The sequence below is a fragment of the Neovison vison genome, chromosome 6, assembly GCF_020171115.1.
Source record: "Neovison vison isolate M4711 chromosome 6, ASM_NN_V1, whole genome shotgun sequence".
NCBI lineage: Eukaryota > Metazoa > Chordata > Mammalia > Carnivora > Mustelidae > Neogale > Neogale vison.
In genome coordinates this window covers 170,464,039-170,486,130 of record NC_058096.1, presented here as the reverse complement: position 1 = coordinate 170,486,130, position 22,092 = coordinate 170,464,039, and the positions used below count along the sequence as shown (strand labels likewise).

Genomic DNA, 22,092 nt, shown 5'->3' with positions numbered 1-22,092 from the left:
CAGGAAATAAGTCCTAAGAAAGAAGTCTCTGAGTAAAGCCTAAAACCTGCTTTAATAAAATCTGTCCCAAGTTCTTTTCATGAAATTTTTGGGGTTTTATTTAAATTCAAGTTAGTCAACATACAGCACATTATTATTTTCAGGGTAGAATTTAGTGGTTCATCAGTTGTATATAACAACCAGTGCTCATTCCATCATGTGCCCTCCTTAATGCCCATCATCCAGCTACCCCATCCCCCTACCGTCCTCCCCTCCAGCAAACTTGTTTGTTCCCTGTAGTGAAGAGTCTATTATGATTTGTCTCCTTCTCTTTTTATCTTACTTTATTTTCATGAGTCTCTGGTTTGGTCTTAAAAGAATCCACTCAGACACTTGTTAAATTCCCGTGCCCCCTTTTAAGAGGCAACTGAAGCACAGAACTGCTAAGTAACTTGCCCAAGTGCACACGGTTTTTAAGCTGGCTGAGAAAAGAAGGAGCAGATTTCCCACACTGCCCCTCTGCCCAAGGAGAAGCTCTAGACACCTGCAGAAGCCCAGGTCAATCAGGCAGCCCCCAGGTCAGGAACTGCTGGTCTTTTCGGGGAGCGCCCACCAGCACTTCAGCCTGATTGGACCAGCCCAAGTCACATGACATGCCACTTAACCAATCACTGTGTCCAGGGGAATACAAAAGGCCAATGAGCTAATCCCTGTGTCCCGCTCGTCCCAGAAGCAGCTGGGAGGTGAGAACATTCCAAAACAAAGGTCAGGAGAAAGGAAATGGACTCTAGAGGAGCAAACACCTTGCAACCACCACAGTTCCGTGAGGGAAACATGATTTATTCCACCACAACAAGGCGTGGTGCATAACAGAATTGTGTCAGGATCCCACCAGGAAATAGCAGGCACACTCCGATTGGGTAATTTGAAGAGAGTTTAATAAAGGGATTATTTACAAAGGAGTAGACAGAGTGGAAAGAAACCACAGGGCTAGTGCAGAACCTGGGGCTAGGCACAGTAACAAAGTGCAGTCACCAGAACCTGGAGAGAGAGCAAGCTGTGGGAAGAAAACAGTCTGAGAGAAGCAGAGACCTTGGTCGAAAGAGGTAGCCAATTCATGGTGACCCTACAGGGAGGGAACTGGGGAATAAGCCCCAAATCCCTCTCCCTTTTCCCTCTGGGCTCCTGTGTGTGTCCCCTTGACAGACGCCAGCCAGGAACCAGAGAGTAAGGCTGCCTGTTGAGGCAGGGTGCAACATATCCAGGACAAAGGTGGTCATGGACATGCAGAGGCTGATGGAAGGTGTCTGGCACATCTGACAGTCGGCAACTCTTGGAAGCAGAGCACTTGGTCCCCACACTGGGAAAATCTTACTTCAAACCACATTCTCAACGTGAAGGTGTTTGAGAATCACCCAGGGAGCTTTCATAAATGCAGTTGCCTGGGCTCCTCTTTACAGACTCTGATTCAGTATGTCTTAAAATGGGCTCATCTGAGCCCAAGACAGGACTGTGGGTGCAGGCAGTGTCTGGAGAGGTGAGTGCAGGAAGCAGTAGTGAGAGAATGAAGAGAACAAGATAGGGAGGAAGGAAAGTTAATATAGGTGTGCATTGCTGAGGTCACTGCTCCCTCGGTAAATGAATACTCCCAAGAATATGTGCCAGAGGGACAGTTCCCACACCCATTGGTCAAGGATTTCCCCTGGAGGCATCCTGACCGTGTTTATATGTGGGATCCCACAACTTGGAGAAAGTCTTGGGCAGGATGTGAAAAGATGTGCTGCACATACCAGGCATGGGACACTTGACAGCTCAAGATGAGACTGAACATGCATAAAACATTCACCATACACCTGCAGGTGACATCAGGGCACCAGAGGCTTGTGCTTCTGCCAGATGGGCCTTGTGTGAAGCAATCTGAGCAATAAACAAACATCCCGGGTATTTCTGAAAGAGTTGGTCAGTAAACCACAGTTGGGAAAACTTCTAGGCAGGACAACACACCACGTTTTAGGCACTAGGGGATGTGGGTAAGTCAGAGTCCCCCAGAAGAGGGAATGAGTGCTTGATTATACCGATATATCATTTTATATTCTTGAATGTATCTGTTATCTACTGCTGTATAACAAATTATCCCAAAAATCTGATGGCCCAAAACAATGATAATCATTGATTATCTCACATAGTGTCTGTGGGTCAGAAATTTGGAGGCCACTTAGCTGGAAGGTTTTGGCTCAGAGTGTCCCATGAGGTCGCATCAGATGTTAGCTGGGGCTGCCTCATCTGAAGGCTTGATTGGGGCTGTGGGATCTACTTCCAAGATGGCCCACTCGTATGATATTGGCAGGAAATCTCAATCCCTTGCCAAGTAACTCAGCCAGCCCCCACTTGCATGTCCTCATGACAAGATGGCTGGTTCCTCCAGAGTGAAATGTGGAACCCACACTGCCCTTTTATGATTTAGGCTTGGAAGTCAAATTTTTCATTTCTACCAGACTTTATTGGTCATGCAACTCAGCTCTATTCACTATAGGAAGGGACTACACAAAATTGTGGACACTAAGAGGCTGGAATCATTGGGGGGATCTGGGAGGCTGGTTACCACCCCATGTTAGCACAGATCCTGACACATACAGGTAACTCAGTTAGTGACCGGTGAACGTTGACTGTTGAATGTTGACCCTAGCCCTGTGTAAGGCATGCACCTTCCCTGAAAAGATTATATTATTTTTAGAAAATTAAAATAGAGATTGAATAAGGAGAGGCCCGCACAAGCTAATGCTCAAGAGAACCATAAACTGAATTGGCTCAGAAGGCTAAGAGTGGCCCAGGGAAGTGTCCAGACACCCTAATGGCAGGCAGAGAGCCAGCCAACTCCCTATTCTGACCCTGCAAAGGAAGTTCCTTGTGGCTTGGAAGTTTGGGGCAGGAAGCTCCCACTCTCTGCATCTTGCCCTGAGCCTCTAGCTGAATAGCTGAGTGACATTAGGCTGATTCTGCCCTCTGTTTCCTGCCTGATGGCTAATACCATCCATGACTCTTGTTCCAGTTAGGGACAAGCCTGAAGATTGTGAGAACTAGAAAGGCCCCAAGAGGCCATCAGGTCCTCCTGATGTCTGATGTGAAGAAACTGAAGTCCTAAGAGAAAAGAGGGTTATCTAAGGTCACCGGCAGACATACTCAATACCCATTTGGGGCCAGGCTTTCTGCTGGGACATTGACACCCATCACATCCTTTAATCTCTATGACAATCCTGAACCATAGGAATGATGAATCCCATTTTACACACAGGGTCCAGGAAGGAAAGTGTGCTGTAGATAGTCACATAGCAAAGAAGCGGTGGAGCCTACATTTGAACCCCAGTCTCTCTAACCTTCAGGGTCATGGTCTTGCAGGGTAGAAGGTGGGCAAACGCAAGAGATGGTGGAATTGGATATCTGGGCCCCTACCAACAGTGGGCTCTCGGGACCATGTCTAACTCCTGCCCTCTCCAGCCCTGGCATGGGCTCCCTGAGTGGTGCTGGGGACACAGGGCCATGTTTAGCAATCCCCAAGCAGAGCATCCTGCTTCAGGATGGAGCCCACAGTGGTGAACATCACTGGGCTTTTGGCTGCCTCCACACTCATTGCAGGAAAGGGTGGCTGCCCTGTGAGACAGTTATTGCCACACGCACGGGGCTCTGCATCTTAGGATAAGGCCATGGGGACTCAGGGGATCTGAGCTCTGGTGCAAAAGCTCATATGATCAGGACCAGTGTTGTGCAATGGTTTGGGTCAAAGGTTTGCCAGTCAGAAGCCCCGATAAACAATTCTGGGCTCCATAGATACAAATACAACAAGCTTTTTGTGGGTATCTATTGAGTGGCAGCCACAGGCCAGGACACTGGGTATACATTATTTCATATTTTCACAGCATTCCTGGGCTGGGGGAGGCATCACTGCTCCCTCTTCTAGATCAGGAAACTGAAGCCCAGGTAGGGAAAACGGCACCAAAGTCGCAGAGTTATTAAGTGCCTGCATCAGAATTGAACCCAGGGCTGTGACTCTCTGACCCCCCAGTCCTGTCTGCCACCTCAGTTCTCTATGCCGAGGCTCAGGGCCGGTGGGGGAAGCCATTCCTGTGTGCTCACCACAAGATCCCTGTTGCAGTAATCATCTGGATTGGCAGGGGCGCCCCGGGGTTTAAGCTGGAGCTTTAGGTGCCTGACCAGACCTGCATCCAAACCCTGACCTGCCACTTTCAGGTTCTGTGGCTACGGGGCAAATCCCTTGGTCTGACTGAGTCTCTGTTTTCTGGAACTTAGGATGGAGTAGAAATCTCTTGTGTTGCAAGTTGGTTGGGTCAAGGAGCTAACGCGTCTGGAGTGCCTTGGAAGCCCTCAGGAAATTCGTGGCAACCCACTGTGTGATTTTTAATCAACTGGGGCCACTGTCCTGAAAGGCAGACAGAGCATCAGAGTCCCCCTAGCCAGCACCTTGAGTTCCGCATGAGCCTGAGAACCCCATTAAGGGACAGCCCCCTTCAGGAGAGGTGACATTAGTCTTATTCTTTCTCAGAGAAAGACTCTGAGCTGATGCTCAGAGCTGGTAAGGAACTTGCTGAAGGCTGCACAGCCACGGAGGTGGGACTGGGACTTGGAGCTCATGCTCCTTCCACCAAACCTATCACATTCATCTCGGCCTCCCAGGGCCCTGCACGACTGGGACCTGACAAATGCCTGCATTCAGGAGGGGGGCATACTTTGCGGGAGTACATAAGGGCACTTTTACCCAAATCTGATGCAAATGCTACTGTGGGCACTGACAAGGGTTTGATGGGCAGCCTTCAGAACCCAGTCCCTCCCTCCATCCCTGCCCAGCCCAGCCTCATCCCTCAACACAGGCTCCCATGGGAACTGGCTACTCAACCTCAGCTGCTTCCACATCACACCGCCCCGCCCCAGTGTCCTTCTTATTTGTCCTGGGGGGCTGTGGGTGGGGGGCAGGACTCCCTACCTCCCCTTTAGAAAATATTTCATTACTTTCTCTTTACTATACATTTCATTTTATTATAGGAAAAATAGTCAATAGAGAATGAAATTCTCTATCATTTCAAATATTCATTTCAAAATGAAAATCGAGAAGCTAAGAATTAGCTGCAGCCTGACCACTGAGAGACAAGTGGACAAGAGCCATTACAATCTCCCAAGCTTCTGGTCTAAGTAGACACACACGTATGGACATTTACATAATTTTTTTTTTTAACTGAAATGCTGTTTGGAAACTTGCTTCATTGTCTTAAAAACAGCATGATGACAAAAATAATTCCTGTTCATCACGGACAAAGTACAAACTGTAAATGGCACAAAGACAAAAGTGAACACGACCCCCCCATGGTCCATATGCGGGGGTGATTTCCTCTCAGTCGATTTTTCAGTGCCTGTAGGATGAGGTATGAAATTGTTCCAGGGCGTTCGAGTATAAAATTTAATATATTTTCTTTCTAAATCGAAGGAATATGTTTTCAGGGTGGGGCAACCTGGAAAGTCAAGGAAGGGCCTCTCATCCTCAGTCTCTCATGGGCTGCCCCTGCAGTCCTCCGTGGCCTCTCAGAGGTCAAGCCAGGGTCCCCAGAGTCACAGCTCCAGTACCTGCCCCCGTGGCCTCCGTGCCAGCACACCCATCAGTGGCTCTGCTACCTCCAGGCCACCCCCAAGCCCCCCACCGAAGTCTCAGTGGGCACAGCCCTTTCCACCCACTTCTGTTCCCTCTGACCCTTGAACCCCTCTCCATGCAGAACCATCCAATGCCATCAGTTCTGGGAGCACTGGCTTTAGCGGGGGAAAGGCTGGTAAATTCTCGGCAAGAAAGCTGTTGTGGAGGAAAGGAGATGCTACCTCTCTTTCTTCCTTGAGTCTCTTACGTTTGCAAGGGCAAGTCAGAAATTAATGTGCCAACAAGTTATCCTGCCCAAAACATCCACCTACAGTAAACAAGAATGTAGACTTTTGTCATCTCTTCTATTCCCTCTCTTCATCTTATTTTCTCTGCTACTCAAGCTCTTCTCTTTCTCCTTCCCAGTTCCTTTCCCTGTTCATCCCAGCCCTCAGTGGCCTAGTCCTCTTTTGAACTCCTAAGGCTTCAAGTTCATGGATCATCACCCTGGATGGGGTAACTCGGGCCACTGCTGTGAGGTAGAATTGGCTGGTCTTTGAGCACCGCAAGATCAGGGTCTGTATGGCTCTTGGGGGTACCCTGGAGGAAGTGGCTGGGGGCCAAGCAGGAGTGCAGATGTGGCTCGTGACTGAGAGTTATGAAATTAGACGGAGGACATCTGTCCCTAAACCTTCTCTCCACCAGTGCAACATAGAGGCTTCTCCTAGGATGGGTTCATAGTCAGAGTGGCAAGTGTCAGCCCAAGCTTAGGGATAAACCTGGTATTTGTGGCCACCATGGAAAAAGTGGGAAACCCAGCAGAAGCCTCGGCATCATCTGGACTATAGGGAAGCCCAAGGCTGGTGGCCGCTTTCCTGATTCATGGCAAAACATCTGCGAAATGTGGCCCAGGCATAAACAGGAGGGGGTTCTTGGAGTGTCTGGAAATAAAAGTGGGTGATGGGTGGATGGAGGATGGCTAACCCATGACCCTAGTGGCAAAAGAGTTGTCTTCATTGCCCTAGCCACCCCGCCCTGCCGCCGTGGCTTCCATCATTTGGTCTGGCTTAGCTGGAGAATGGTTCAGGCTATCCCAGATAGCCAATGAGAACCCAGAAGAAAGAAATGTTTTGGTCGCCTCATTTTGCGTGTGTGCTCATCCTTATTTATTTATGGTTGTGATAAAATGAGCAATTCCCTGCTTTGGAAAATAGGGTGTCGGGACCATTGGTGACTTGTTCTCGCTGCCTGTGTCATCATTATGAACGCCAACAGAGCAGCTGTTGGGGAGATACTTGCCCCTAAACAAATGGCCCAACTGGTGAGCTCCACTGTTTCCCTGACTGTTCTGTGGTACTTCTTCCTCTGCTGGGGGCTGGCACCTCTCATTAACGTCAGGTTTCAGCAGTGCTCCCTGCTCACCAAAGTATCACCTGCTCTCTGGTGGCTCAATCACTACTTTGTTAAAGTGGTCCATATATTTAAGTCATTTCTAAATTCAACAGGTGCCTTACACATAGCAGGCAGGCAGTCTTCACACTCTCATTCAGTCCGCAAGCCCAGGGAAGGGCCCCAGAGGAGAGCTCTTTTCCTGTCAACCCTAGTGCAGCTGCCAGCAGATCAGGGTCCCTGGTCGGGTTATGCCCTTGCTCAAACACCTTCAGTGGCTCCCTATGACCTACATGATAAAGTTTAAAATCCTCACCGCTCAAGATCCGGGTCTGACTTCAGCGGGCTTTTCCAGCCTCCCCTTCTATGCACCCTTCCCACATCCTGAATTCCAGCTCTCTCCAGCTATCACCAGTCCCTTCACCATTCAAAGCCAGAACCCTTCCTAGCTCCAACCTCAGTTTCTGCCATGGCCCTTTTATTCTAATCTTAATCAAAATGGAACTTTGGTGGGCACCTGGGTGGCTCAGTCAGTTAAGCATCCAACTCTTGGTTTCAACTCAGGTTGTGATCGCAGGGTCCTGAGATCGAGCCCTGCCTCCACACTTGGTGCACAGTCTGGGTTGAGATTCTTTCCCCCTCCTTCGCCCTCCCGTCCCCTGCTTGCACTCGTTCTCTCTCTAAAATGAGTAAATAAATAAAATCTTAAAAAAAAAAAAAAAAAGTAGAGTACCATAGAATTTTGTCTCCTGCCACATACACTGGAACTTCTTAGGGTTAGGGATGTTGTTTAGCAATGTGTCCCTCACGCCCTGCCCTCAGGAGCAGTTCAGTAAACCTTGCTTGGTGCTTTTTACAGTCAGGCTCTCTAATCACCATGACAACCTAGAAAACTAGGCAGTGTTTTCCCCCAAATGAAATCTCAGGTTAAGCAACTCGACCAACGTCAGATATGCTTAGTCTCAAAGGCAGAACTCTTCTCACAGCGTCTAAAGCAGGTTTAATGTGTGTGTGCTAAAAACAAAAACAAGACAAAAAGCAAAACAAAACGAAGACCCCACCCTGCTTCATAGAAGCAGCGTCACCCGGACCTAATTCCACCTTTCTTGGGAGGGCGTGTTTTTCGGGAGCTCCCTACCTGGGCGGACGCCCACCCCCACCCTCTTCTCTGAAGTTCGGTTTCCTCAGCTGTCATGGGGTAAGATATTAATAGCTTCCTTCTTTGGCTGACAGAGATAACACACACAAAGCAGGCAGCGCCGTGCTAAGCTAAGTCCCCTTCCTTCCTGGGTGCCCTGCCCCTTCTCCTCGGTGGCTGAGGCGCGGCGGCCGGGGCGGGGCGGGGCAGGGGGAGGAGCCTGGCCCCTCCTGACCCGCTGCCAGAATCCCACATCTGGCCCCTCAGGGTGGGAGTGGGAAGGGAGCCGGGCTCCCTGGACGCTGATGAAATGTGTCTGTTGTGGGCCTGTTGGGCAATGCTGAAACTGGGGAGGAAGGAACAGCAACCGCCGCGTCTCCCGGCTGGGTCCCGGGCAGCTTGAGCAACGCCCCCGGCAGTTGCTCCATCCGCCTAGCAAGGGCTATGATGCCCTAGGGTAGGGTGTTGCACCACGTTCTTAGAAAGCTGCCTCCGTACTTGCAGTGCCATTTGGGGCCTTGACTGGTTTTGTTTCATCACTGTCTTTTTCACTTCCAAATTTCTGAGGGGAAATTGGGAGACAGTGATGTGGTGAAATGATCATTATTAGCCAACTTTCCCCGAGAACTTACTCCGTGTCCTGTCCTGTGCTAAGTGCCTTCGTATTTGTGATCTCGGGAATCCACACACCAACCTTCTCAGGTAGGTACTGTTCTTCTGCACACGAGCCAGCGAAGAAACTGAGGCCCCGAGTGGTTGAGCAGCTTGCCCATGGTCACACAGCGGATAAACGAGGGAGGCAGGATTTGAGCTCAAACTGCACGGTTCTGGGACCCTTAACCACAACTGGCACTGTCTCCCTGAGTGAAAAGAAGCCGGCTTTGCAGTCAGGCTGCTCTGGCCTCGAATCTCAGCAATGCTGCTGGCTAGTTACATGTCCTCAGCAGGGCCCTTTCTTTTCTCTGGATCTCAGCTTCCCCATCGGCGGAGAAAGTGGGTTAGAACAGATGGCTGGTTCTCAATTTTTCTTTTAGCCTTTTTAAAAAATAGAATGCTTCAAGCAGGGATCAACCGCAGACAGGGGCGAGAGAACCTCACAGGGTGACGGGAACATTCTAAACCTGGATTGTGGTGATGGTTGCACAACATCGTAGATTCTCTAAAAAGTCTTGAATCGTACACTTCCAATGGGTGAATATTATGGTATGTAAATTACACCTCAATAAAGCTGTAAAATACTAGAGTATTTTATGAAGCCACAGTACTCGGTCCCCAGTACCCCACAGGATTGTTCAAAAATCAGTAGAACCGTGTGGATTCTGGATGGACTCAGACTCTGACCTTCTGGAACCCCGAGTTCATTTTTAGCCCCTTCCCTGTGCAGATTGCTGTGCTGCGGTGTGGACAAAGATTCCATCCTCTACCTTGTCAGCCCACCCCAGCAGAGCACCTGGCCCGCGGGAGATGCCCAACAAGCATTATTCTATGAGTGACAGACTGAGGAGTAACTTGAACATTTTCCCAAGGGTGGACCAGACTTCAGACTGCTTGGAGGCAAGTACTGTGTTTTCCTTTCCAAACACCCAATTCCCAAAACAGACCAGTACAAGTAGGAATTTGGTTGTGGTTTGTTGAATGAATAAACAACAAAGCCCCTGCCCATGAGACAAATTGAGAAGGCAAGGTATCAAAGTATATATACAGTGGTCCCCCCTTATCTGTAGTTTCCTTTTCCATGATTTCAGTCACCCACAGTCAAAAATGCTCCTGAAGCAGACGATGCCCCTTCCGACATTATTATCAGATCAGAGGTGGCTCAGCCCTAGGTCACAGTGCCGACGTCACTCCCCTGACTTTGTCTCATCACGTGGGCATTTTATCATCTCACATCATCACAAGAACAAGGGTGAGTACAGTACACTGAGGTATTTTGAGAGACACCATCACATAACTTGAATTACAGTTGATCGTTAAATTCTTGTATTTTTATTATTGTTGTTGCTAATCTCTTACTGTGCCTAATTTATAAATTAAACTTTCTCATCGGTACATATGTTTAGGAAAAAACACAACCCATGTAGGGTTTGGTGCCGTCTGCAGTTTCAGGCATCTGCGGAGTGTTTTGGAACGTATCCTCCATGGATAAAGGAGCTACTGTATGCAGACTGTGCACTACTGAGGTTGTGTCCATTGTAAGTTACAACTGTAAATTTAAGGCAAACAAAATGGACTGGGAAGGTATGGGGATGAGAGCCTGCAGATCACACCACAAAAAGGGTAGGTAAAAAGCAGTTCTGTGGGTCCATGAAGCCCCAGACCCGGCTCATCTGTTTAGGAAACCTCTATGGGAGAAAGCAGCTGGACCCATCTTCAGTTCCTGTGTTATCCTCCCTTGACATTCAGATCCCAGGAGAAGGGCGTCTGATTAGTTTGGCTGGGATCACATGCCCTCCTTTAGCCAAAAATAGTTGTATCAACAGTCTATAAAGACGGTGTTTAGTGCGGGTTGGGGGAGGGGATCAAAACCAAACCTGGGTTCTGATTCTAGAAAAAGAAGAGGTAAATGTTGGGCAGATCAAAACACCCAATCTCCGGAGCACCTGGCTGGCTCAGTAGGTAGAACGTGTGGACTCTTGATCTTGAGCTTGTGTGTTCAAGCCCCATGTTAGGTCGTAGAGATTACTTAAAAATAAAATCTTTAGAAAAAAGGTGTCCACCAGAAAGTCCTGTAACAGCAAACGATGAAAATGAGAATTGAAAGAATTAATAGATATTCCACCAAGGCAGGTAAGCACAGAACCACAATGTGGGGCTGCCCCCTGAGTGCCATGGCAGGCAGGCATCAGAGAAGCCAGCAGGCAGTGAGCTAAGATGTTAAGGAGAGCTGGGACAACTTACAGTTTCTTCTTCTTTTTTCTTCTAGTCGGACTCTTGGCTAAGCTACTCACTACTACTGATAGCCATCTCTTAGCAGCAGGGCCATTTCCTGTCTGTTCTGGAAAGCTCTGGAATCCAGTGGCTTTGACTAAGTGGTCTGAAGAGAACTGTTGTGAGCAAGGCGCCTTGACACCCCCTTGGTGCTTCCCCAGAGGCATCTGCTGTGTGGCCCTTGCTAAGGCCATGAGCTCCGGCCAGTGTTTCAGAGGAAATGAGGAAAGACTGACTAAAAGACTGCTCCCCAAACTCCTTCTGAGGCACCTGCTCTATATCTGTTCTCTGATTTCATGCTGGCAGCTGGTCAGCAGGCTGAGCATGATTAACACCATCTGTCAGTCGAAGCGACTGAGATTGATGAAGTGACCTGCCCGGTGACAAGTGGGAGAGCTGGGATTTGAACCTAGGACCAGTGAGCTCCAAAGACCCTGCTTGACTGCTGGACTGGGGCCCACCCCAGGGGTCAGTTCAGCTTAGACACACCACGTAACTTCCCCGGGTTTCCCCAACCTGCAAACCAAGGAGCTGAAAGCTAAGTGAGAGGGTCGTCTCCTGCCCTCATTCAGAAGCGTCCCAGACAGCGACGGGTGGGTGCCGCCGGTGAGGCCCAGGCCACATTGAGTGTCAAGAAGAGATGACTGATTGAAGTGGCTTTCAGCAGAGAAGCCAGCCCACCACAGGCTGGAGGCAAGACCTAAGCATGTGAGTCACCCCGACCTCTCCCTGCCACCAGAGGGGACAGGGACAACCCGTGTCTGGTCTCCTCGAGCCCCTACCCCCACCCTCAAGGGTGTCTCAGAACCAAGGCACAGACTCCACCGAGATTAGGACTACGTGCTCAGACACACACACAGACTTTGCAAACAATGCAGGGAAATAAAGTTCTCACAGGAAACATTATCATACTGACTCACGACAGACCCATCCATAAAACAAACTCCTGGTACCTGGGGCCGCCTCAGAGAGCAGTGGCCTGGGAGATAGGCCCACTCTCTCCTGGGCCCTGGAGGAAGTGGGTGCTGCCGGGGGGAGGGGCAGCTTCCCCTGCCCGCTCTGACGCCTGCCTGGGATCTGAATTATTTGTCAGAGGGAGAAAAATGATTATTTTTAAAAAGAAGCACAAGTCCCAGAGTATCACGGCCTCTTTGCTTGTCACAAGAGCTCTGTTGCAACAAAAAACTCTCCTGATGTTGTGGTATTTTGCAAGTCATTTGCCATGCCAATGCAGAAAACATTATGGTCCCCAGAGGCCTGTGTCTTCACCGGTCCTTGCCTTGCAAAGCAGGCTTGACTGTTGCCAGTGTGGAAAGACATTTTGATCCAAGTCTGTTTTCAGATCAGAGAAGGCAGATTGGTGCATTATGGAGACATCCAACGGACAGCTATTACTTGTTAGGAGCCTCAGCACCTCATCTGCAAAATGGGAACAGTCATAAGAAAAGAAAGTAAGAAAATGTATGTTTATCAAATGGCGCAGTGTTCGTTTTCCTGACCCGCTATGAGACGCAGTCTGGAAAAGGGCCTTGGGAATCTGAAGACCCTCATCCAAGTCTTGACCCTACCTACCCCTTCTTAATCCTGGGAGCCTTGGCAAGCTGGGCCTCATCCGTACCTCAATTTCCAACTCTGGAAAAGCAAAGGCTTTGACCAGTCCTGACATGTCCGGCCCCCAGGGTGCGATGTGGCTGTGAGGCAAGCTGGGTTATCAGCCAGGTTTAGGATTTTGGGTCATGAGGAGCTTGAGTACCAAGGAGTTGGAGTGTTCTGGTTGTTCCGGTCTCCACTGAGCCCTGGCCATTTTCCCATCCTAGAATAAGAATGACAGGGCACCTGGGTGGCTCAGTGGGTTAAGCCTCTGCCTTCAGCTCAGGTCATGATCTCAGGGTTCTGGGATCGAGTCCCGCATCGGGCTCTCTGCTTGGCAGGGAGCCTGCTTCCTCCTCTCTCTCTCTCTGCCTGCCTCTCTGCCTACTTGTGATCTCTGTCAAATAAATAAATAAAATCTTAAAAAAAAAGAATGACACATTGTGTCTAGGATCTGCCCTGAGCAGGAGGAGGGTTGACACCTCCCTCTGGTTGTGGAGAATGAGTTGGGTGACCACTGGGAAGGATTTGTGCCCTCCTTCAGGCCCTGACCAACCCCAGCCTCCCCTGGGAGGGCTGCCAGCTGACTTCCAATCCCAGGTACACAGCATGGTTTTGGTATATCACATGTCCTCGGGCCACAACTGGCACTGAGGCCCTGGTGAAATCGTGCCTAGCCCTGCTCTCTCCATTCATTCCCCCTCGTGGCGACCAGGGTGCTCTCTCAAGAACATATTCTGACCAAAACCCTACAGTGGTTATGGTCCAAGCTCCTTATTTTGGCCGTCAAGGTTCTCTGGGATCTCGCCTCCGTGGAGCTCAGCAGCTTCACTCCTACCATTTCTGTTACTCACCCTATGCTCTAGACTCACTTAAGGACCCACAGTTTCCTGAACCTGCGTGGTGTCACATCTTAGTGCCTTATGCATGCTCTCCACACTGGTAGGTTGTTCCTTCTATTAGCTTCTAACGAACTCCTATTCATCCTTCAAAGCTGAACTGCAATGTCCCCTTTTCTGTCAGATAGCCCTAAACCATCTTCCAAACAGCTGCTTTCTGTGCCCTGTCCATCTCTCTGTCATAATAGCTATCACACCATCCTATTATTTACTTCTTTATAGATCTGTATCCTGCTTGGGATCACAAGCTTAGTAGGTTAGGTATTGATTTCTGAGTACTTTGTCCCAAACTCTTAAAATGTCCTCATCACATTTAGGAAATGTCCCTCTCCACCATGGCTATTGCTATTTAAGGAATCTCTGAGGGCGCTCAGATTTAAAACCAAATGTCCTTCAAGCAAGCCTGGAAGCTTTAGAAGCTTATTTTTCTACCAAATAGATGCCAAACAGGTTTGCAACGCTGGTGTCCTAATGGCAGCTGATGCATGCCTGCATTTTTAAAAGGTTTTAATGTGTAACTGTTTAATTCTTCCCAATGAGATGTTTTCTAGGCGATAGAGATACTTTGTAAATAATACACTTCCTTTGTGTAGGAGGTGAAGCAGGGAATGAAAAGTCAACAGGGGCACAACTGTTCTGCCAGCCCCTAAGTCAGCTCAGAGGATGAGAAATAGGATGCATTTCAGTCCTAAGGACTGGACGCCCAGGGATGTAGGTCTGTCAGGCAGAGGCGTCTGGAGCACTTCCTAAAAATCTTGACCTGTCGCTGTCACTAGGGAAGGCTAATTAAAGGAAATCAAAGACCAGTAGCCAAGAGATTCCAATGTGCTAGAAAAACAAAGACAGCCACCATGCAAACTGCTAAGTCAGCTCTCTGCTCTAGCCCTATCCGGCTCCCCTCCCACCCACCCAAACATTCATTCTTTTCTTCCCCCTATTTTCTCTTACCAACACCTGTTTGTCTTTTTTCCGCTCAAGGCAGAACAGGCCTGGCCAGGCAGCTCACTGCTGCAGTTCAGAGCTTGGACAGGGAGATGCAAATTAAAAGGACAAGACTCCTCGATTCCTCCATCAGAATGACTAAAACTAAAAAGATTGACCTTAGCCAATGTTGGTGAGGGTGTGGATCAACTAGAACTCTCCTCTTCTGGTGAGAATGCAAAAAGATGCAGTACAGCACTTACTATAACCCTAATAGCCACTTTGCCATATGAGCCAGCATCCTCTCCTAGGTGCTGCCTTTTTTTTTTTTTTAAGATTTTATTTATTTGGGGTGCCTGGGTGGCTCAGTGGGTTAAAGCCCTGCCTTCGGCTCAGGTCATGATCCCAGGGTCCTGGGATCGAGTCCCATCGGGCTCTCTGCTCAGCGGGGAGCCTGCTTCCCTTCCTCTCTCTCTGACTGCCTCTCTGCCTACTTGTGATCTCTGTCAAATAAATAAATAAAATCTTTTAAAAAAGACTTTATTTATTTATTGAGAGAGAAAGAGAGAGATCGAGAGAGGGCCCGTGTGAACAGGGGGAGGGGCAGAGGGAGAGAGAGAATCTCAAGCAGACTCTGTGCTGAGCTCGGAGCCCAACTCAGGGCTTGCCCATCACAGGGCTCAGTCTCAGCACCCTGAGATCACGAACCAAGGTGAAATCAAGAGTTGATCACTTAACTGATAGAGCCAGCCAGGAGCCCCCAGGTACTTTCAGAAGCGAAGTTAAAACCTGTATCTACTCAAACACCTGCACGTGAATGTTCAGAGGAGCAGTGTTCACATAAGCCAGAAAGTGGAAACCACCCCATAGTCCATCAACAGATAAATGGATCAGCAAAATGTGTTCTGTCCACATGACAGAGTATTATTTGGCCATGAAAAAGGAGGGAGAAGTGCTGATAGATGTTATAACATGGATCAACCTTGAAAACAAAATGCCAAGTGAAAGAAAGGTGTGAGAGAAGACCACATGCTGTTGTGATTTCATTTATATGAAATGTCCAGAATAGGCAAATCTACACAGACAGAAAGTGGATCAGTGGTTGCCAGGGGCTAGACGGAGGAAGAGAAGAGGAACGATCACTCATGAGGAGAGCATTTGTTTTTCGGGTACTGAAGATGTTCTAAATTTGACTGGTGCTGGTCATACAACTCTACAACTATGGTAGGAAAAAAAAATAATCGCACACTTTAAAAAGACACATTGCCTGGTGTGAGAATTAGATCTCCTTAAAGCTGTCTTGGGTGCTGATACATACACATGACGATGAGGGCCATGGCTCAGGCCCACAGCTAGGACTCACACTGTGTGGGGAGTCCCATAATTAGACCTGCAGATTGGATCCAGCTGCGCTATCTTGTTTGCCTGGCCGCGTTGAAAACCTCATTGGATCTCTTTGCCTGCAGGCTGGGCTTATGCTCACTAATCCTCTGTTAGGCACACAGGATTTAGCAATTACACAATCTGTCCATCCCTGCACCAGGGCGGGAGACTCTTGGGTACCCAGGGCGGCGGGAACGTGACCCTGACCTCGACTGAGCTCCTCTAGAAGCCACTGTACCTTACTCCTTCACTAGTGTTACATCACGGGATGCCAGAATGCTGGCAGATAGGGCTGCTGCATTCATGAAGTGGCAGACCCTGGGACAGGTCCCCACTGTCAGCCTGAGATGGGTCTGGTGTGCCATTGCTCCCTCTTTTGTACAATACAATAGTAGAAAGCATTCATGAAGTGCTTAATTGTGTATGGGCACAAGTATAAATCTTTACTATGTAACATCTTTCATCGTGACCCTAAAAGGGATGTCTGGCCCCCCGTGGAGCCACTGGTGATTGTACACCTGGCTCAAGGCCACGCAGTGGTAAGTGGTGGAGTAGGGAAGGGAACCCCAATGGGTCAGGCCCCAGGCCCCAGGCCCACAGGCCCCAGGCCTCCTTGAGATTATAATGGCAGAGCCGGAAGAGGCCCGAGGTGTTACAGGTTCCACTGCATCTGCATTAGAAGGCAGAGGGTGGGGATGACCCAGGGCTTGCCCAAGGATCAGACGCAGCCAGAGCCAGGCTCTTCGGTCCTGAGACACTGGGGCCAGTCGCACTGGCTGCAGACAGGGGCACAAAGGGGCAGTGTATTTACCCTGTGACAGGCAGGAAGAAGGGCAGAGAAACACCACAGGCATTTCTGTCCTGAAGAGTTAGATGAGGGAAATTAGCAGGTAGATGGTGGCTTCACATTGATGGAGAGGATGCAAGGAAGGGAGGGTGAACAGAGGGAGGGAGGAAAGGAGGGAGGGAGTCTTCTCAGCTCAGTGAATACTAAGAAGATAAATGGTTTTATTTCTTGGTTGGTTGGTTGGTTGGTTGGTTTTCAGGGTCATCAGTAATGGACAAAGCATAGGTTCAGTTGCCTGGTCGAAGTAATCCCTGAACTTTCTTACTGAAGAAAACCCTGGCAGACAGGCATTTAGCTCTGGGAGATCCTGCCCCGCCCTGTTCTTCTTGGACTTCCCACTGGGTCTTCCGCTCTACACCCATTTAACAGAGACTCAAGATCAAAATCTTGATTTTGAAAGGTTTATCCAGTTAAGAGGTATTGGGCTCACTCTTAGTGATAGATAGAGTTTGTTTTCTTTTTTTTAGATTTTATTTTTTTATTTGACAAAGAGAGTGAGCAAAAAGAGAGAATACAAGCAGGGGTAGAGGGAACGGGAGGAAGCAGACTTGCTCTCTGAGCAGAGAGCCAAAGGTGGGGCTTGATCCCAGGACCCCAGGATCATGGCCTGAGCCGAAGGCAGACGCTTAACCAACTGAGCCACCCAGGTGCCCCAACATGGTTCATTTTCTTATGTACACCTCATTATTTTCTGGAAGCCCAGAAAATAAGTTCATGTCATTGCCAGCTAGTAGAGTAAGGGTGGCTGGCATTGTTGAATGCCCCCTACCTGCCGGGTGCTGAGCGAGGCTCTGTGCGCATTATCCTCAGACCTCTCCATGTCCTTGTCAGGTAAGCTCTGCTTCCCCCATCTTACAGGAGAGCAGCCTGCAGCTTAGGGGCCCATGAGTGCCAGCTCTGGAATTCTCCAGGCTCTGAGAGTAGATGCTTTTTCTCTTTATCTCTTTTGGCCTTTGTTGATGCCCGGCGATAGGGCTTCCTACAACTGGGCCAACTTTCCCTGTCTGACTGGTTAACAAACATTCCATGTGGACTTATAAGCCAGTGGGTTTTATGGGAAGTTCTCGTTCATTTCATCTGTAGCAGGGCCTAAACACAAAACAAACAGGAAACTGTGTTCATTAAAAAAAAATATGAATTCAATTGTATCAATCAAAAGAAGTTTGTAGAATTGTTTAAAAAATGCGTTTACAAATTCCTTTCTCCTCTGTACTTCATTAGTGCAAATGACATACTCTGTTCTGGTATCAGGGCTGGGACAGTTGTCTCCCAGCTGCTGTCTCTGCTTGCTGGCCATCTCACGGCCATCTCACTGCTCCGTGGTGTCTCTCTGGACAGGGTGGAGGCTGTGTGCAGGAACGGTGGGCAGGGACGAGGGAGACCTAGACCGGGCTTTGTCAGGCATGCTCGGGAAGTAGTAGTAAATGCAAGGTCCGCTCTGAGAAGTGCCGTGAGAAGGGCTTCAGTAGAAAGTTGCGAGCATGTAGAGAAGGGACAGGGCCTTCCTGTCTCAGGGAAACTGCAGGGCCGGAAGATGGGTATGAACTAGACAGGAAGACACTGTGAGGGAGGACACCGCCAGCCGAGGGCCCAACTTCTTTCTCCCCATCACTGCGGCTACCATGGATGGCCACATGCCACGCTCTGCACCAGACATTATCCACATTTGGTGGCTGGATCCTCAGAGCAACCCACTGAGGCAGCTATGGCTCCGGTCCCCTCCTTTCCAATGAGCAAACTGAAGCTCCCAGGGGTTAAGCCACTTGCTTACAGGTAAGTTCCAGAAGCAGGCTCTGCATCCAGGTCTATTTGAAGCCAGAGCCCCTACTCTTAGATTGATTTACCATTTTCAAAGAACTTTCAAATTCGTTATCCCATCTGATCTTCCTGTACCCGGAGTTTCTCTATGTCTCACCAGCCTGTTGGCACAAATGAGTCACCCTACCCGTAACAGTGTGAATTTTACTTGCTCGGCCTCTCCCCCTCCCCTTGCTCACCCGGGTTCTCTGGCCACCTGCAGATCCTCACCGACCTCTGGTGAGAGTCCCCAGGGGGTGTCTTCAGTCACCTTTTCCTCCATGGCTCCCCTTGTTCAAGTTTACTGCCCAGTAAGGTCATGGAAGGTCCCAAGCCCTCTGCCCAAATGTGTCCCTTTTGAGAATCCTTCCCCAATGACCTGAGCCTCAGGACTTTGCACCTGGTATGTGACCTCAGCTCCCCCCAGGCTCCCCCCATCCCTACCCGCATCAGCCTCAGTTTTCTTATCTGGGAAAGCAGAGAGGTTAGTCCAGTTCCACACATGTTCTCTGAGCAGGGGCTCAACATAATGGTGAACCATGGAACCGAAGGAAGGGGGTGAATCAGGCCAGGCCCTTGATAAGACACACACATAAGCAATTATACCCCCAAGCCCCATGTGCAAGGGTGGGGGCTGGGGGTAAAGGCCACAAGGGAATCAGACTGCTGTGGAAAGGGCTGTGGCTGGCTGGGGAAAGGCCCATATGGCAGCCATTCATCAAGGCCTTAACATACACCAGATCCCGGGCTCAGAGCTTTACCCTCGTTAACGCATTTCATCCTCCCTCATAGCCGTTTGGGGTAAAGACCAGAACTACCCCCAGGTTAGAGAGGAAACTGAGGCACAGAGAGGTGAAGTCTTTCACCCAAGGTAACAAAGCTAGTAAGTGGTGACAGAATGAGGTCTACCAGCCTTGGGCTTTTAATTGCTATCTTCATAGGAGTGGGGCCAGCGAACTTGGCTTCGTAAACTAGCTCAGTCCAGATTCTGCTGGGCTCCATCCTTCCTACGGTATGATTCTTGGGCTAGAACGGCACATTGTTTCCCCATCTGCACTGGCATCTGGAAGGAGAATTCCTGGAGCTTAAGTAAAACCATGGGGATCGTCTCCTAAATCACTGGATAAAACTCAAGTGGACGGTCAGGGCTGTTCAAGTTGAAAGCTTTCCTCCTGTGCAATTTTCAGATACCTTGGGAGCTCTGTATCCTTGTTCCTGTGAGATCTGAGCCTATGCTAGTATTTGGCTGATCACTAAGAATCATGACCATGAATCTCAGGGAGCACAGGCAAGCACTTCGCATGCGCTGCCTCATTTCACCCTCATGGCAACATGGGGCAGACAACTGCTCTCGGTTTTACAGAGAAGAAAACCAAGGCTCAGACAGGAAGTGTCTTTCTGGACATGACCCAGGTCATCAGTGTCCAGCCCTTGAAGCCAGCCCTAAAACCTGCCTCCAAACCAGGACGTGTGAGCGTTTTCCTATTTCACTTCTTTCAGTGGTTCTCAACCGGGAATGCACATTTGAAATACCTGGGATACTTTTTAGAAGACTGTGGCTAGGCCCATCCCAGACCAATCAAATCAGTCTCTGGGAATGGACATGGGTTAAAAACTTGGCTCTAGGACACGCCTGATGTTCTCCCAAGAGCCTCAGCCTGACCTGGAACTTCCGAGAGAATTGGATGGTGGGAGGGAGAGGAGTGAAAGTTAGCGGATTCTTTTTCCTCTCAGCTTCCTGTAGATCTCTTCCTTTTCCAGCCCACCCAGGGACTGGCCTCCAACCTCTCTCTTGATTTGAGATCATTTGGCATTTGGAATAAGATTTCATGTGGCCCCCACTAGACACAGTGCCTCATAAGCCTGGCATGTAATAGGTGCTCAGTAAACACGGGGTGAACAGATCATGAAGAGAGCCCTCTGGCTGTTCCTTGCAGGCAGATGAAGTTGCATGGGTCTGTTCTGTGGGAGTTTAAAGAACAGACACCATGGGAAGAAGACATGCCTGCCCCAGCATGGAGCACATGAGGGTGCCCCTTGTACCACCTCTTTCCCAGCAATATGTATTCACTTAAAAAAAGAAATCCTTTCTAATTTAATGGGTAGAAAACAATCTCGGTTTTGGTTTGAATTTACATTTCTTTGAATACTGGTGAGGATGATCATTTTTTTCATGTGCTTATTAGTCATTTGTATTTCTTCTTCTGTGAATTGTCTGTTCCCAATTTACTAATTTACACGAGAAATGTAACTGCCAAGGGGACTGGATACACGTGTCCTCTAGCCAACACACCAGCTCCCTGTAGGCACACTCCTCGGGATGCCAAATCCTAATCAGAAGATGCTTGGTGAGCACAGAATGAGAAAAGGGAGGGGTTGGTTATGGGATTCCAGGATTTCAGGCATCGAGGCAAGCTAGACCTACCGCTGGGGTCCCCAGAATCCTTGACCATGGCATCCTCCCTCTTTCTCATCCTGCTACTTCCCTGGCTGCCCAGCTCTTCTGCAGATGGACATTTCTTTCTTTAATGACAATTAATACATTCATTTAGGGCTTCCTCTGGCCCAGGATCCCTCCTTGGACATATGCTTAAACTTTCAAGGCAATCTTCATCCCTAATCCCTTTCCTCCTTGGCCTTCCCATTTCCTGGGGACTTACAAACTGTAGTAGGTGGCTTCTGGGGTGTCTGCCCTCACCTTTGTTGCCTTGGAATTGTCCCCCTTCTATAAGTGAAAGCAGCTTCAGGGAGTCTGCACCTTCCACATGTGGAGCATTTCCGTACTTGCTTTTTTAAGTCCTTCCTTAGACTCTCCTGGGGGTCTCTGACTTCCCCAAGGTTAAGACCCACTGCTGTTGAGGACTCAGGAGTGGAAGGGAAGGTGCCAATAGCATTGCCTGAAGAATAAGAACTCGGGGAACTAGAAAGAGGGGCACCACCTGGGTGTGTGGTCTGGAGAGTGCCTGGAGAAGGAAGAACAGGTGAGATGTCGTTTAAGAGTAGAAGGAGACAGAGGATTTTTAGGTGGGCAAGTCCTGGGTTTCTCTGACCTCAAAGGCGCAACAGTCCCCTTCCTGGTGGTCCTTAGCCCTTTTTACTCTCCTCTACCCCAGGCCTCCCGAGTGATCCTCCTAAAACAAATCCCCTCCTTTACCTCTTTCTGTGTGTCCACCACATGTGGGATAAACTCCAAATTCCTGCGGACGGCGTTCAAAGTCCATCACAGCCTGAACCCAACTTTCCCTTCCAGGCTTGCTGCTTTCCCCCAGCAGACTATGGATGGTTCCTGAATAGGCCACATGTGTTCACACCTCCAGACCTTTGCTTGAGCAAGGCCTTCTGCCTGGGGTGCCCTTCCCGACTTGGCTAGCTCCTCTTTATTTTTTAAGACCCAGCACAAATGTCCCCTCTTCCCTAGAGTCTTTCCCAAGCCCCCGACCGTCTTGAAAACCTTAACATTTACCACCTCTGTGAGAGTGTAACTTTTCCAAGCATCCTCTCTTGCTAGACTATGAGGATCCTGCCTCAAATATCATGTTTGGTTGATCTGGGTGTCCAACCTCGTGCACGGTGCCCCGTGTGTAGT

The 22,092-nt window shown here is 49.2% G+C and overlaps 1 long non-coding RNA gene across 1 annotated transcript; it reads left to right on the top strand.

The window, feature by feature from the left end:
- The first annotated feature begins 9,890 nt into the window (after positions 1–9,890).
- Positions 9,891–12,960, top strand: LOC122909196. The gene is made up of 3 exons (XR_006385100.1): positions 9,891–10,047; positions 10,202–10,333; positions 11,065–12,960. It is a non-coding gene; the product is annotated as an uncharacterized LOC122909196 (long non-coding RNA).
- The last annotated feature ends 9,132 nt before the right edge of the window (positions 12,961–22,092 follow it).